We start from the raw sequence: 16,772 nt of genomic DNA, 5'->3' as shown, positions 1-16,772 counted from the left end.
TTATACAGTTATTGCCTGTACCTACTTTTTTTATTATAGTAGTATCTATTTTATCAAGAATAAAACATCCCCTTTGTGAGTCACTAAAATTAGTGTAGCCACATTCTGATAGTTTCCTTATTTTGATATATGTTGCTAAATGTAAATAGCACTTGGTTTAAGAGTAATGTATATGTGTATAGGATATAATATATAGTATATATATAGTATATATATATATATATATCTATATATTATATATATATTATATATATATATATATATATATATATATATATATATATATATATATATATATATATATGCAGGCCAGGTACTATGTCGTACCTCTAAGTAAATGGGGATACAATCCACAATGAAGTAAAATCCTCTTGTAGTTTAAAATATATATATTTCTTGTACACACACACACACACACACACACACACACATATATATATATATATATATATATATATATGTGTGTGTGTGTGTGTGTGTGTGTGTGTGTGTGATATATATATATACATATATATATATATATATATATATATATATATATATATATATATATATGTGTGTGTGTGTGTGTGTGTGTGTATGTGTGTGTATATATATATATATTATATATATATATATATATATATATATATATAGATATATATATATATATATTATATTCTATATATATATATATATATATATATATATATATATATATGTATATATATATATATATATGTATATATATATATATAATTATATATATTATAATGCATACAAAACAATGAAGTCATAAGACTGTCTTGCTCCTTTTTATGCTTTATAAAAAACCAATTTAGCATAAAAATATCAATCTGAAATGTGTATACAGAACCAGACTTAACACAAAGCAGCAGTAGTGTTACAGTTGCAGTATCTCGTCGCCCATTAAAAATGTTTCCTGGTCGTCCAAAAGTTTGTGAAAAACCTCTGTAATCTCCACCATTTTGACAAGAGTTCCTCAGTTTCTCCAATGATTAAACTTGAAAAATGTTCAGGGAGCACCACTTGATGTTCAACGCACAAATAATAGAAAGGAGTTACAAACAGCCTCACAACCAGTGTGTTCGAAGAGGAGTGATGGCTCTCAAATGAAAGTCACGAAATTGGTAGATTTTAGGCATGCCACCAGCCTAGCTGAGCGGGTACCTACTTTCTACATTATGATTGGGTAAAACAAGGTTTCCAAGATTTGAGTTTTTTTCCATGGTTCAAAGTTCTATTAATCATTCTTTATTAAAAGATAACAGCATCATTATCTTAATCCAGAACTTTCAGTTGTTTCACTATGACTAAAGCATAAATAGAAGTTCAAGCTGGTGTACAGAACTTTTGTCTACAGTTGATCTATTCCTTTAAATAGTTGTCAATTTCCGATGTATGATTAGAAGATTTCCCTTTAAACATAGAACCAAAACAAATTTGGCTCTTCCAAATGACTTTTTATTTCATTTAAAGTAAATCTTCAACTCCCGGGTGCTCTATTCATACACTGCATTCTACATCAGCAAGCACTTGCAGGAAAGACTCAAAGATAATTCTTGCAGGCTTAAACCAGTTCCAGGCTTTTTTTGAAGAAATTTATTCTGAATTCTGTGACTTGCCATATCACACAGCAGTGAGGTGGCTAGCTGCGGTAAAGTCCTGTGTAATTTTTGTATGCTCCAAAGAGAGAAATATTTTTTTCATCGAAAATAATAAAATTGATCCACTTCTGTCAGATCCTACCTGGTTGTCAAAGCTGTCATTTTTGGTTGATGTACATCCCACGATTGAATTGAACTTGAGATTGAAAGACGACCGAGCGTGAGTCCTACTCTCCAGATTGTTGAACCCACGAATGAAATCGACAACCTCATTAAAGGAGGAAAAAACTCTTGTGTGTATCCTTCCTCCTGCTCTGGCAATGGAGACCGATGACAAGAGGAAAATGCAGGCTTATCATCCAACACACCTTCCTCGTGCAAACCAACTGCAGACCCAGCAGCCAAAGAACCTGACGCTCCAGCCAACAGGCACCAAAGACCAGTCCGGACTGGAGCCAAACGCCAACTCCTGCGATGAATCAATCACAAAACTAGGAACACTACTATGAACATTCGCAATAGATGACTCATAGATGTGGACACGTACGCATCCGTGTGGAGCAGACACACGTACGTGTGATGGAGAAGCATCTCTAACTCTTGACACAGAACGAGAATCCCTTGGAGTCAAACCGCGAACAGCATTATAGGGAGGGGAAGGTGAACACCCTGGCTGCACCACTTCCACATTCACAACCTTCGATCTTTTCACAAGTGCGTTAAGATCCTTATGACTATGAATAGGCACTGGAGCAGAAGCAGCAGACAAATCACCAACATGCACACATACGTGCGAGGCCGTAACACACTTGTGTCCCGAAGAAGAGGATGATGCAGCAACGAAACACTAACACTCTCAGGAACATGGACATGCCGCTCTTCACTCATTGACGAAGAAATAACAAAGTCCTTAACCTTCCAACGCTTGATATGCCGATGTGGTGGAGATGGAGGCGATGAAGGGGAGGAAGACAGCACTCCTTCCTTACACACTCTCCTGGCAGGAGAGAGGGGAGGCGATGCAACACGTTTGTACACAGCCTTCCCAGAAGAGAAGGCAGCAAACCTATCCTTCAAAACAGAGTCCAATCTCTTAAGAACCGCCTGACATAAAGCCTCAGACAGATCCGCAAGAGAGGACGCAGATGACACGGATGGAAGAGGATACGTCCTGGAGAGCAGTGATGACATCATGGGAGCAACCAATGACGCCGACGTAGCAGGGAGTGACGTCACCGATGGAAGTGACGTCACCAAGGGAACTGGGAGTGATGTCACCAACGACGCTGAGAGAGACGTCATGGCCTCCCCGACCTGAGGTAGCGGCAGGCCTCACTGGGGAAGCAATAAGATGATACTCAGGCAGAGCACTACAAAATGGCTGACCGTGGGCACCAACGTAGAGAGGGAAAGGGTGAGGAGGTAGAGCTGAGGAGGCCTTAGTTGGGGGCCGCCAGCATCCATGAAATGCGTCAACAAACCCTCCAAGGAGGGTGAACTCTGTTGACCAAGCGACGCCCAGAGTGCCGCCATTTTGAACGCCTTCGATCCTGAAAGAGAAGAAACTAATGAAATAGCCTCCTCCCTCCCGGGAAGCAAATTAACTCCTGAGGGAGAGGGGGCGACATTACACATTCAATACTTCCAACAACGAATCGATGGAAGAAAAGGAAGGAGACAAAGGCACACAAACTCTAGCATCATGGGGTGTGACTGAGGAAGATGAAGCATCTGGGCGAAGAGATGGAAACCCTTCCCACAAAGGAAGAGTTGAACCTCCACTGTGATTTAGGCCACGCATGACATTCCGGGCAGGGATTCATTATAGTACAAAAATTAGCACGACACCTACTGCATGTGGAATGGGGGTCCATAGCCAAAGAAGCCAGGAAATGAGAACACGGGAAACCTTGAGTCCCTGGGCACATACGTTGGCGAGGCCGAGAAGATGCAGAGAAAGCCATAATAACACAACCACACACACACACACAAGCAAAAGAGTGAAAATGGGCAAATAACTGGGATGGCGGAGAGTTAAGCAACCGCAACTCTCACCCAGGCAGTTAAGAAAAAGACTAAATGTGATAGTGTGGGTGCGAGGTCTTTGACCAGTTTTCACCTGATATACACACGTGTTGCCTGATCTCACAGATTCCTTTGTTTTCAATCTCTGATTGTTTAATCAGATTCAGCTAGGCGCTAGAAATGATCCTATTGTTAAGACCGAAGGTTTGTTTGAGTATGAACAACTTGAAACTTCAAGGAAAGTATAACCTTAACTGTGATCTCTACAGAATCATCAAAGGACTTCAGAGAAGGCTATCATTGTGTAAAGCACAACTGGAAGGAGGAAACTTCTCTCATTTTCAGTGTTTCAAAGAGTTTCGCACTGGAATCACAAAAGATGTCAACCTCGAGCTTCCAAAGATTATTTCGGACTTAAATAAGCAATTTTTTGAGAGATTTTCAAATCTCGACAGATTTGAAAGTGACATTCTTCTGTTCCAGAATCCATTTCTTTGCAACCTTGATGACATGTCAGTTGAACAACAGATGGAGCTCACTGATTTGGAAGCAAAAGACTTTTTGAAAGAAACACAGAGAAAAAAACTTATTGAATTTTATCACTGCTTACCTAATGATGGCTTTTCAAAGTCGAAGAAATTTGCCTTTGGTATGGCATCAGCATTTTGAAGTACGTACTTGTTTTAGAGCAAACACTTTCAAAAATGAAGCATGCATGGGAAGTCAGCAAATTGAACAAGCTTAACTGCTGAATATTTGAAAGCAATTCTCTTGGTTGGATGCAACAATTCCAAAGCAAATACATATTGATAATATATTACAAGCTAAATGAAAGTTTCACAAATCTCACTAATCTTATTTGCTGCTTAGTTTGTGAAATTCAGATATGTAAGCATTGGGTGTGATATAACTATCTTATTGCTGACGTTGCCATCTTTGATAACTTTTTGGTAAATTTGTTTGTTTTTATTTTTTGTGCATATTGTATTTTGCATATTGTTAAATAAATATGTTGGTCATCTTTATTTTTTGTGTATTTACTGTAGTATTGTATTGCACAAAATGGTTATGCAGCCTGAGCTCTTAATCTCACAGTTATCTGGCCCACTGTGAAAATTCTGTGACATCTGTCCTAGAGTAAAAGGAAAACTTGACAAAGCTCTCCTTTATGCTACTCACAGTTGGCACGAAATGCAAAATGATTCCTTGTTCCTTGGGCTAGATGCATAACATAGTTCTAGTAGACAATAACAACCCCTCTGCGTGTTTGCTTTAGTCATTCATGGCTATGGGATGATTTGGATTATTACCAACAAGGAGGAGCCCGTTGGAGATGTTGATGTTATTCTGTCTGGTATACTATTTACGGTGTCAAAACATAATCAACCATACAGCTTTGGTTGATGGCTTTTGTTATCCCTGCCTAGAACTTAAGGCAAAGAAAGTCTTGCTTTTCAAAAAGAGGCCTCTCTTGTCCATGTTGAAAGCTTACCTGGTGCAGTAACTATTGTTACACAGGCACTGCTTTAGGAACTATGAGAATACTTTGGGAGCCATTTCATTAAGACTTAAAGTTTCCCCTAGTAATAAACAAACAAGCTTCTTTCTCAAAACCTTTGTTTCACCCATCATTTACAATGAAATTAATTGAATTGAATATAAAGTCAAGGCCAAAGGCCAAGCACTGGAATCAATGAGGTCATTCAGCACTGAAATGGAAATAGACAGTAAAAGTTTGAAAAGTTTAACATGAGAAAAACATTGCAGCTGCAGTATGAATCAGTTGTTAGGAGAGGTTGGAAAGTAAGATGAAAGAAAGAAAATATGAAAGAAGGTATAGTTAAAAGAATGAGAGGTTGCAGCTAGGGGCTGATGGCATGCTGCAAAGAACCTTAAGTCATACCTACAGTACTAACCCCTTAAGTTATACCTACAGTACTAACCCCCAATGGGGCAAATCTTTCTTTGTAAACAGGTCCTCAAACTCAAATCTTTGAAATTGGCTGACAACTTTGATTTCCATCAACTAACTTCACTGGTTGGTTCATACACTAAAACCCAATGAAAAAGCTTCTTCATCTTCCCCATGAATGAGTCAGGAGCATATTATATTTATTTTGATGATCCCACTTGTTTAACGTGTAAGGTGATTGCAATTATACTTCATCCAAGGAACCCACGTGATTTGACAGACAGGTTATCCCTAGTGACTTAGTGATCGACCATTGGCAACTTTGGTCCTTAATTGCTGACCATAAATCAACAAGTACAAAGCTTGGAGCCTTAAAATCACCACTCTTTAACCTTTTTAAGTGTTTCACTTATGGGAGATGTTTACCGTTCCCCCATATAAAGGCAGAGTCCCTGGTTTTACCGGCAGTTCTCAGTTAATGGCGGCGATCCGGTTTTATCGGCATTTGTCGAGTTGCCATAAACAGGATGAGGTTTAAGGTTTCATTTCAGCACCATAAGGTGCCAAAAATAGTTATGGCACCATAACATACCCCACCCAAAAGAGGCACTATTAACCCCATTTTGGTACCCACGACGCATAATCGGCAAGATGCTGCATCCCACCATTTTCCCAACTTACCCTAGAGGTCCGTTTAACCCTGAAAGAACAAAAAGGTTTTACTAGTATCTATTCCTGCTTTATTTATCTATATTGATGGAAATGCATGGAAGTTCATTATACATACATTGCGTCATAATATTGAATGAACTTACCATACAATTAACCATTACACACACCCCACACACACAACACAACATATATACTATCATATCTCTATATATATAATATTATATATATATTAGATATATATATATTATTATTAATATTGCTACTTTATAAATGCATGTTTTTCCCCTCTTTGAAATGTCATCGTAGATTGTGCAAACATTTTTTTCCAGAGTTCCATAGATAGCTTAGGAATAGGATGTGTTTTTAAAATGTGTGTTTCAGATTTCGCCATTAAACGTCTTGGTAAAAAGAAAATATATCTAAACGTAAAGAGATAAAGAGAAAATCCTTGTCTTTTGCAAAGATGCAAATGTTTAACTTTTATGTCAGGCACTTTTGAAAATTAGAGTCCTGCGAGATCCGTTTGCGTCGCCCTGCTCTGTCAGCGCGTTTTGATAATGGATCTTCGACTATTTTTTAGCGTGGTCATCAAAAACATGTCAATCTTAACTTATCGTTTACCCCTCCGTTTCAAATCGGGTGACGTTATCTGTTTTGAGCAGTCTTTGTCTTGTACGTGTATGTATTTTGCCGAGTACCAAGTGCATAGTTTACTCCATTTCTTTTATGTAAGATTGTCGTCAGATTTTCAGAACTTTCGAGGAAGCTTTCGTACCCCGACCATACAAAAAATGTATTTGTCATCTGCCTAGCCCAACTTTCCGCAAGGAAGAGTTTTCATCGATCTTAAGACCTCGAGGCAAGTTTAGATCTCTCTCTCTCTCTCCGCCCATCACTCTCTCTCTCACTCGACATCGAGAATTTAATTAACCGTAACGTAAATCTTTGGTCACTTCATATTGTGAGAATTGTATATTTGATATTTCTTTAGAACTTTATTTAGTTTATTTAAGTTTCTTTTGTTGGAATCTGAAACAAACATTACGGTTAACGGCGGCCTTGTTTTTTGGTTTTTTTGTGAAAGTGTAATTTACAAGAGAAGACAAAAGAAGTTGGTATTACAAAAAAAGGTAAAGTGTGGGAAAAAATTATATTTTTTATTAGTTGCAACTAATAATTGTTAGGAACAGGTGAATAACTAAGTAATGGAATTAGGGAGTGTGTTTTAACTAAATAACTTGATAGGAATCTGTTGTCTTGTTAAGAAGGGTTTGGTAAAACCTGTTGGATTACAGTGTTAATGAAAAAGATTTTACACTTTTACACATTGCTGATATTTTTTGTGTTTTGTGTCTGTTCCATTGTTTGTGCATTTATTCTTATTTCTTATTGAAAGTGTGTTCTTTTTGTTTATATTTTCATTTGCATTCACAATTTAACTTGACATAGTTTATTTTCATTGTCCTTTATCAGTTGCACATTTAATTGAAATTTAACACTGTTGGGAATTTTATTTGCATTTACTTAGAATTCTTTTCAAGTTTTATTGTTGTTTAGCACTTGTGAATTAATTTCAAAATTTTCAATTATTGGCCTAACCACTTTTGGAATTTTGATTGAATTCAATTTTCTTGGAATTTTGTGATAAATTAATTTTGATTTAATTTTACTTAATTTTGATTCAAATTCAAAATTAAACTTTTACTTTGTTTTTTCAAGTAACAGTAATTTTAATTTTCCCGGATATGTGAATTTCACTTATAAATTTTGAATTTTTAAAATAAATAATTTTTTGTATTTAAAATTTTTAGAAAGTGTTTTCTTTATCTTACACCAGTATAAATATGTATAATTATGATTATATTCATGGTTAGGTAGAGACAAATAGAATGGGTAATTGATTTGCTTTCCTTCAATTAATTGAAGCGGACTTAGAACCATGGAAGCTACTTAGACGTTCTGAAAATCAGGGAAAAACTTACGAAGTTTGAAAGTTGTTGATTGGAGAGGAGCTGATTGCCCTTTGGATTAATTTAATTTACTTAAAACAAATTACCTCACCACCTGTTTTTTGATGAAACTTAGTCTGATGTTTCCTTTTTGCAATAACTGGTAAGTTGTTAAGGGATCCAACTGGTTGCCTTTAGTGTATTCAGTCTGTTTAAACGTGTTGATGAGGGTTCAGGTGTTTGGCTTTTGGTGAAGGTCAATAACTTGATGCAACGGGTAACCAGATACGTTGGCACCTTGCGTAACATTGTTTAATGGGTGGCCCGACTCCCGGTGTTTTGGGAAAGCAGAATAGGATTTCATTATCACTCCTAGAATATACTGGGTGGTGTTAGGAATATATTTTGTTTTGTTAGGAGAGTGACCATATATTTTTTGTTTTGCCAATTTATTGTATTGAAATTGTCAATTTGATAACTTAGAGGAAAAATGGCTCGAGTTCAATGTTTCAGGAATTTTTAGCAGCTCCTTCCGTCCAAAAGTTCTGTCTGAAACCACTCTGTCTAGAGCACAGTGGAGCGCGTTTAGCAGAGGCATTTGGTGGTTATTCTTGTCTAACTAGTATTGGTAAAGGCACACAAATAAGATGTAATTGGCTATTGGAATCATTGATAAACTTCGTGGGAGCAATAACTGATGAAGATGAGTTTAGAATTGGCTCAAGAAAGGTTGTTGAATGGTAGCACGTGCTGATCTCATAAATAACGCAAGCAAGAAATAAAAGAAAGAGGAAAAGTGATGGCAGAGGTTAGGAGCTTAGACGCATTGAAGCAGAAGAGCAATTTGATTAAGCAAAAATGATTGGCTGAAAGAGAGAATGCAAGCTGAAAAGAGAGAGAATGCAAGCTGAAAGAGGAAAGAATAGACCAGGGAAAAAACAAGAAAGAAGGAAGAAAGAGAAGAAGAAAAAGCAGCAGAAAGAGGAAAAGAGAAAGACATAAAAGAGGAAAGAGAAATCGCCAAGACATGAAAGGGAAATGGAATTAATAAAAGCTAGATCCACCCAGTACCTGTACCAACCGTCCTAACCCTAACCAAGGTAAATCAAGACCCTGTATTTGATGTAGGTGAGAGTACAGAATTTGTAATCCCTAAGTTTACTGAAGAAAAGCGCCAGATGAGTTTTTTGATCACTTTGAGGAAAGTGGCTTCAGGTAGGAGGGATGGCCAGAAAGATAAATGGTCAAGTTTTGGCTACAAAGTGTCTTGATTGGTAAAGGGAGAAGTTGGCTTATCTAGCCGTTACAAAGCTGATCAGGTGTAAAACGACTACACAAGGTTTAACACGAGTGTGCTACAAGTTTTACCAGATGGACCCCAGAGTAACTACAATGAGAGAATTCAGAAATTTAAGAAAAGATGAAAGGAATGGGAACCTTCTTAGATTATGCTTACAAAGTGAGAAGGTGTTTCAAAACCGTTGGGTAGAAAGCTGCTGAAAGTTAAAAACCTTTTGATGAGTTAGAAGAGTTGACTTGTTTCTTGAACCAGTATCTTAAGGGAAAGGGAATTCCTGAACATAATAAGAAAAGCTTATTTAAGAGAGGAGAGGAAGTGAAGAAAACTTGACAAAGCTGCTACACTTAGTGAAAGATTACAATATAATCAGTAGCAAAACCGTAATTAACAATGTCCAAGTACCAGAGTCAACCAACGCCCAGGTTTTTAAGTCGTTATCCCAAATAAACAGGAAACAAATTTTAATGGGGAAACCTTCAACGTGATACTACTAAGAAGGTACAAGGAAATAAACAGCTCAGCAAAAATTAATGTGAAATCCTCATCCAGTTTTTTCAGACAGTTACAGAAAACCCATAATGTTGGTCTGTTTCAAGTGTGGAAGAGTAAGAGTAGGACACTCGCCAGTCAAGAGTGTTACCGGAATCAACAGCAGTCAAAACCAGGTTAGTCAACGTTGGTGAAACAAAACTAATGCCCAAGAGCAAGTGTGGGAAAGGGAAAAATCGAACTCCAAGAGAGAAGAATGAAACTAAACAAGCTGAATGTTTTAGCAACCAGTGGGATAAATGTTACCTCAAAGCAGTGAGTGGGTTAACGGGCAGTGTGGAGGCTTTTAAAGCAATATCACTATGAGGGCATGCTGTCAAAAACTCAAGAAGGGAAAGTATGCAGGTACCAAGTCCAAGATTATTACGTGATACAGGGGGAGTAACCATAGTGTGGGTAGTACGTGGTTCTCAAGTCCCTCCAGTTGGAAGAAGATCTCCCACAGGAGATTTCAGTTTATTCTTTTGAAGCGGGTATATGGAGGAGAGGAAAGTAACTCCTATATTTGCCGCTTACACCTTGTTCATTGGTGAATTGGTGACAGGGAATGTTGATTTTTGCTGTAAAGGACTCACTAGCTGTGGGAAGGTCTATACATGTTTCTGTTGGGGATATGAAGTTGGTTGGGTGTGCCATTTATTGCCTTGTCCTGTAGTTGGGAACACAAACAAACAATTGAGGATTAAGGTCCTACAGAAAGAGTTGGAGGAAAAGAATAAACCCCCACCTGTTTTCCTAGTTGTGTAACTACCTCCAGAAGTATGGAAGAGGACCTACGACTGGTAAGTGAAGAAAACTGAGGATTTACACACCCAAGAAAAGGATCAAGTGAAGGATCTTTGTGCTTAGAAGAATGTTATTCCAGGGAAGTGGGAAGTTTCCCATAGTGCTGTACCATGGAAGAGATTTCCGCCCAAGAAGATGAAGAAGAAACGGAACGACGAAGAAGAAAGAACCTGATGTTTCCTGAAGAGACTCCGAGTAGTCAAAGTTGTTTGCTGAAAGGACAGTAGTGAAAACTAACAGTAGATGAGTTAGCAGATCATTGAAGAATTCAACCTTTTGAAGTGGTCAAGGTAGACAGGAAGAGAAGCTGATGGACTTTGCAGAAGAAGGAATGCATCGTTAACTGATTTGTTCTTCAAGAGGGTTGATCGAGAAGAAGATTGCAACAACACCCTTACCTGTTTACTATCTGAAGGCAAGGTTTGCTGATGAGGGAAGTATAAGACCTACGATATACCAGGAGGAATGCTGGTATGGGGCGAATATCATCAAATTTTGATTCCATATTTCATTGGAGAAAGCAAAGTGATTGCAGCTAGCTCATGAAGGTCTGGACAAATATGGGAACTCAGGAAGACTGTTGGAGAAGATCATGAAAAATTATTTTTTCTGGCCTGGACTTGCAACAAGAGATGTTAGCAGGTTATGGTCGTGAGTGTCCATACCTGCCAGATAGCTGGAAAAACGAATCAAGTGAAACCATCAAGAAAGCCCCCTACAAACCTATAGAGTTAGAGGAGAGAAACCCTTTAGCCAAAGTTGGATTATTTGATATGGTTTGGACCATTGCCGAAGACAAAGAAGGAAATGAGTATTTGTTGACATTAAATGTGGTCCCAGTGACAAGGTATCCAGAAAACAATCCCATGTTAGAAAGCACATCTGCCAAGGTTAGTTTTGCTGAGAAATTCTTTTGGGTTTTTTCTCCAAAGTTTTGTATACCAGAAATAGTACAAAAGTGACAGAGGAACAAACTTTACCTTCAAAGTTTATTCCAGGAATGTGATTGAAGTTTGGTTAGGACTGTTGGTAAACAAAACCAGTTATCCACTGCCTATTCATCAAAAGAAAATCAAGGTTTGCCTTGGAAAGGTTTCCACCAGACATTGAAAAGTATGCCTGACAAAGTATTGTTTATGAGTCAGGAAGAGAATGGGATGTTGGTTTTAACCATGTTAATGTTTGTTTGAAGTTAGGAGTGCTTACTCCAAGAAAGTATGGGATGGTTCACCTAATGAGATGATTTGTTTTTTGGAAGCAGAAGTGAGAGGACCAATTGAAGATTTTGCAGCAGAAAATTGGGGAAGAAAACTCAAGAGGAAAGCCAAGCAGAGTATGTGAAGAAACTTAAGGAAGAGGTTGAAAAAAGAGATTAGAAAAATTCTCTTTAGAAATAAAACTTTGAAAATAAAAGAGTCAAGAGAAAATGAAAAGGAAGATTTGATTGCTAACGACTAAGCTAAGAAGTTTTAGTTGTTGGTCAACAAGTGTTAGGGTTGCTTACCTGTCAAGAGAGTTTTCCCCTCACTAATAAACTTTTCAAGAGGTCCTTACAAGATAATTCAGAAGTTAAGTGATAGAACTTATGTGATTGGAAACACCCAGAAAGAAAGAAGAAAAAAGACAAAGGAATGAAGACAATGTGAACCTCTTGAAACCTTATTTCTTTTCAGAAACTAAAACTGAAACTTGTGGTCAGTCAACCCAGACAACTTTTCTTTACTAAAGAAAGGACGATGATGGGCTACGAATTGGGAGCTGGCACGACAAGATGAAACAATTCTTTCAATTTTGGAAAAATTTGGAGGAGGACAAACTGAAACATCTGAGTGTTTTGAAACAAGGTGAGGACTTAAAGTGACCGTAAATTAGAAGTTTTGCCAGAAATCTTTTCAGATGTTGCCTAGGACGTACTGGATCTGACCAAGCATGAAATCAAGATTCAAAGAATGGATCAAAACCTTTTCAAGCAAAGAAAGGCCTACGCCTTATCACCCCGTATCATCGAGATGGTTTTTGAAGAAGGAAGTTGGAGTATTTGCTGCAACATGGATAGCAGAAACCCAGTTTCAAGTCACTTTAGTTTTCTTTCCATGTGTGTTAGTGCAAAGAAACCAGATGGTTCATTTAGGATGTGGTACTGGATTATTAATGGAAGGCTGAATTCTATCAGTGTGGCTGATAATTATGTCCTTTGCCTCTTTATAGATCAACGTTACCCCTTTTTTTGTTGGATAATATTTGGGCAAAGCCAAGTTTGGTTTGCCAAGAGCTAAGTACTTGTTGAAAGGGATTTATTCAGTCAAATTCACCCGTTAGATGAGAATGCGAAGCTTGGCTGTCAGCTTTTATTACTCCTTTTGGACTATATTCAGTATACTGTTTTCGCCGTTTGGTCTGATGAATGCACCCGCAAACATTTCCAAACGAGTGATGGATCAACTGTTAGGATCAATAGAAGGGAGTAGGTGTATACCTAGATGGACATAGTGGATTTACTCTACAACGTTGGGAAGAAACATACTGAAGATTCTGAAGAAAGTTTTTCAAGAAAACTACAAGAACGCAGGATTAACAGTCAAACCTAGAGAAGAGTGAGTTTGGAAAGGCAACCTGTACAGGTATCTTGGTTTGAAGTTGGGAAAGGCCTTCTTGCTCCAGTAAATGCTAATGTAGAAGGTATCCGTAAGGCTATACCCCACCTACTACCATGAGGAAAACAGCTACAGAGATTTTTGGGGATGGCTGGTAGGTTTCTATCGTCGTTTTTGCCCAAATTTCTCAGCCGTAGCTTAGAAGGCTCCCCTTGACAGGACTTGAACTAGTCACCCAAAAGCTAAGTTTTATTTGGACAACTCCAGAGGGTGCAATGAATACCTTTGATGAAATGGTTAAAAGCCATTTTAACTTTGCAAGACCAGTACTTCAAGCTCCAGACTTCGAACCAAGAAATTTTGTTTGATACAAGTTGATGCGGTCAGACTGTGGTGTTGGAGCTGTTCTACTTCAAGAAAGATGAAAATAATATCGACCATCCTGTATGCTTCATGTCTACAAACTTTGGAAAAAAAACATCAGAAAGTATTATTCGACAATTGAGAAGGAGGAAACTTTAGCCTTAATCCACCGCATTGAAAAAATTTGAAGGTGATGTGAATAGACCTATAGGAACTGAAGAAATTGTAGTGTTTTTCTGATCACAATCCACGTTCATTTATCCAGAAAATGAACAAAAATCATAATCAAAGACTGACCAGTGAGTCTTTGTGCCTGCAACAGTATTAACCTTAAGAGTCAGCGACATTAGTGGGCAAAAACAATGTAATTTGCTGATTATTTATCTCGTTTGCGCAATCGTTGGATTCACCACCTGTGATAACAAAATCTTCTGGGGGGAGGTATATTATATAATTGCTACTTTCCAAAATGCATTTTTTCCCTTTCCCCCTTTGGACAAATGTCATGTAGATTGTGCAAACATTTTTTTCAGATTCCATAGATAGCTTAGAATAGGATGTTTTAAAATGTTGTGTTCAGAATTTCGCATTAACGTCTTGTAAAAAGAAAATAAAATAAATCTAACGTAAAGAGAGAAGATCCTTGTCTTTTCAAAGCTGCCAAATGTTTTTTAACTTTTGATGTCAGCACTTTGAAATTAGAGTCTGCGAGATCCGTTTGCGTCCCTGCTCTGTTCAGCCGCGTTTGATAATGAGCTCGACTCTTTTTTTACGTGGTCCATCCAAAAACCATGTCCAAAATCTTAATTATCGTTTAACCCTCCGTTTCAATCCGGGGTACGTAAATCTGTTTGAGGGCAGTCTTGTCTTGTAACGGGTATAGTATTTGCGAGGTACCACGTGCATGTTACTCAATTTCTTTATGTAAAGATTGCGTCAGATTTTCAGAAACTTTCGAGCAAGCTTTGCGTACCCAGAACGTTATTTGTCATCTGCCTAGCCCAATTCCCCTAAGGCAAGGGAAGACACATTCGGATCTTAAGACCTAGAGGCAGTTAGATCTCTCTCTCTCTCTTCACTCGACATCGAAGGATTAAATTTAACGTAACGTAAATTTGGTCACTCATAATTGTGAGAATTGTATATTTTATATTTCTTAGAATTTTATTAGTTTATTTGAATTTCTTTTGTGGAATCTGAACAAACATTTCGTAAACGGCCGCCGTTGTTTTTTGTGAAAGTGGTAATTTACAAGAGAAGAAAAAGAAGGTTCGGTGATTACCAAAAAAGGTTACAAAGTGTGTTATATTTTTATTAGTTGCAACTAATTAATTGTTTAGGAACAGTGAATAAACTAATAATGGGATAGGGCAGTGTGTTTTAACTAACTAATTGATAGGAACCTGTTGTCCTGTTAAGAAGGTTATTTGGTAAAAAACTGTTGGTTACAGTGTTATGAAAAAGATGTTTACCACTTTTACACATTGCCTTGCTGATATGTTTTTTGTGTTTGTGTCTGTTCCATTGTTTTTGTGCATTTATTCATTTTCTTATTGAAGTGTGGTCTTGTTTTTGTTTTATATTTTCAGTTTGCATTCACAATTTTAATTGACATAGTTATTTTCATTGCTTTATCCATGTTGCACCCACATTTAATTAAATTTAAAACACTTGTGAATTTTAGTTTGCATTTACTTAGAATCTTTTCAAGTTTTATGTTGTTGTTTAGCCGAATTTGTGACAATTAACTTTCAAATTTTCAATTATTGCCCTAACAACCTTTTGAAATTTTGATTTGAATTAATTTTTTCTTGAAATTTTGTGATAAATTCAATTTTTATTTAATTTTACTTAATTTGATTCAAGATTAATTAAAACTTTACGTTGTTTTCAAGTACAGTTAATTTTCCCTGATATTGTGAATTTCACTTATAAATTTTGAAATTTTTAATAATAAGTTTAAAGTTTTTTGGTATTTTTTTTTTTTTTTTTAAAATTGTTTTTATAAGTGTTCTTTTCTTTAGTTCATTACACCAGTTATAAATTAATGGTATAAATTATGATTATTTTATTCATGTTAAGGAGAAGACATAGAGTGGTAATTGAAATTTGCTTTTCCTTCAATTTATTGAAGTGAACTTTTTAGAAACCATGGGAAGTACTTAGACTTCTGAAATCAGGGAAATACTAGAGTTTTTGAAAGTTGGTGATGGAGGAGTGGATTCCCCCCCCCCCCCGCCCCCCCCCTTTGACTTAATTTAATTACTTACAAGGACTTACCCTCACACCTGTGTTTTTTGATGAACCTTAGTATGATTTTCTGCAATAACTGGTAAGTGTTAAGGGATCACCTGGTTGCCTTTAGTGGGGTATTCAGTCGTTAAAACGTGTTTATGAGGGTTTCAGGTGTTTGGGCTTTTGGCTGATGGTAATAATTGATGCCAAGGTAACCAGATACTTGGTCCACTTCGTAACAGTTGTATATATATGTATATTATATTATATAGATATTTATAATTATATATATATAGATATATTATATATATTGATATTCAATGTTTCCTGGATTCGCATACTCACCCGCATTCGTGGATTTCTCTCAGGAACATTTCCCCCCATTATTTTGCAGAAAATTTTGCCTATTCGTGGTATTTTTCTTTTTTATGGGAAAATATCAGAAAATCCTGTTTTTTTTATCAATTTTCATTCATAAAATACACTTTTTGTGATCTAAAACTATTAAAAAAATGAAAGGTAAGAAAATTTTGTTTTTAGTGGGTGGGTTTTTTCTCAAGTTTTTGAATAACAAGAAAATAGGACTGTTTTTTCAGCATTTTTTATTTAGGGTTTTAAAAAGGGGGGTTCCAACTATTTGCGGAGGCTAGAACTATTGGGTGGGGGTGGGGGGGGGGTCTGATGACAACCATCCTCCCCTGCAAATACGTAGGGGCCCACTGTATACTATGTGCGGTGGTAATATAAGTACCATACATAGATAGAGTATATTATAAGAAT

The sequence above is a fragment of the Macrobrachium nipponense genome, chromosome 2, assembly GCF_015104395.2.
Source record: "Macrobrachium nipponense isolate FS-2020 chromosome 2, ASM1510439v2, whole genome shotgun sequence".
Taxonomy (NCBI): domain Eukaryota; kingdom Metazoa; phylum Arthropoda; class Malacostraca; order Decapoda; family Palaemonidae; genus Macrobrachium; species Macrobrachium nipponense.
Note: the sequence above shows the minus strand (reverse complement) of the source record.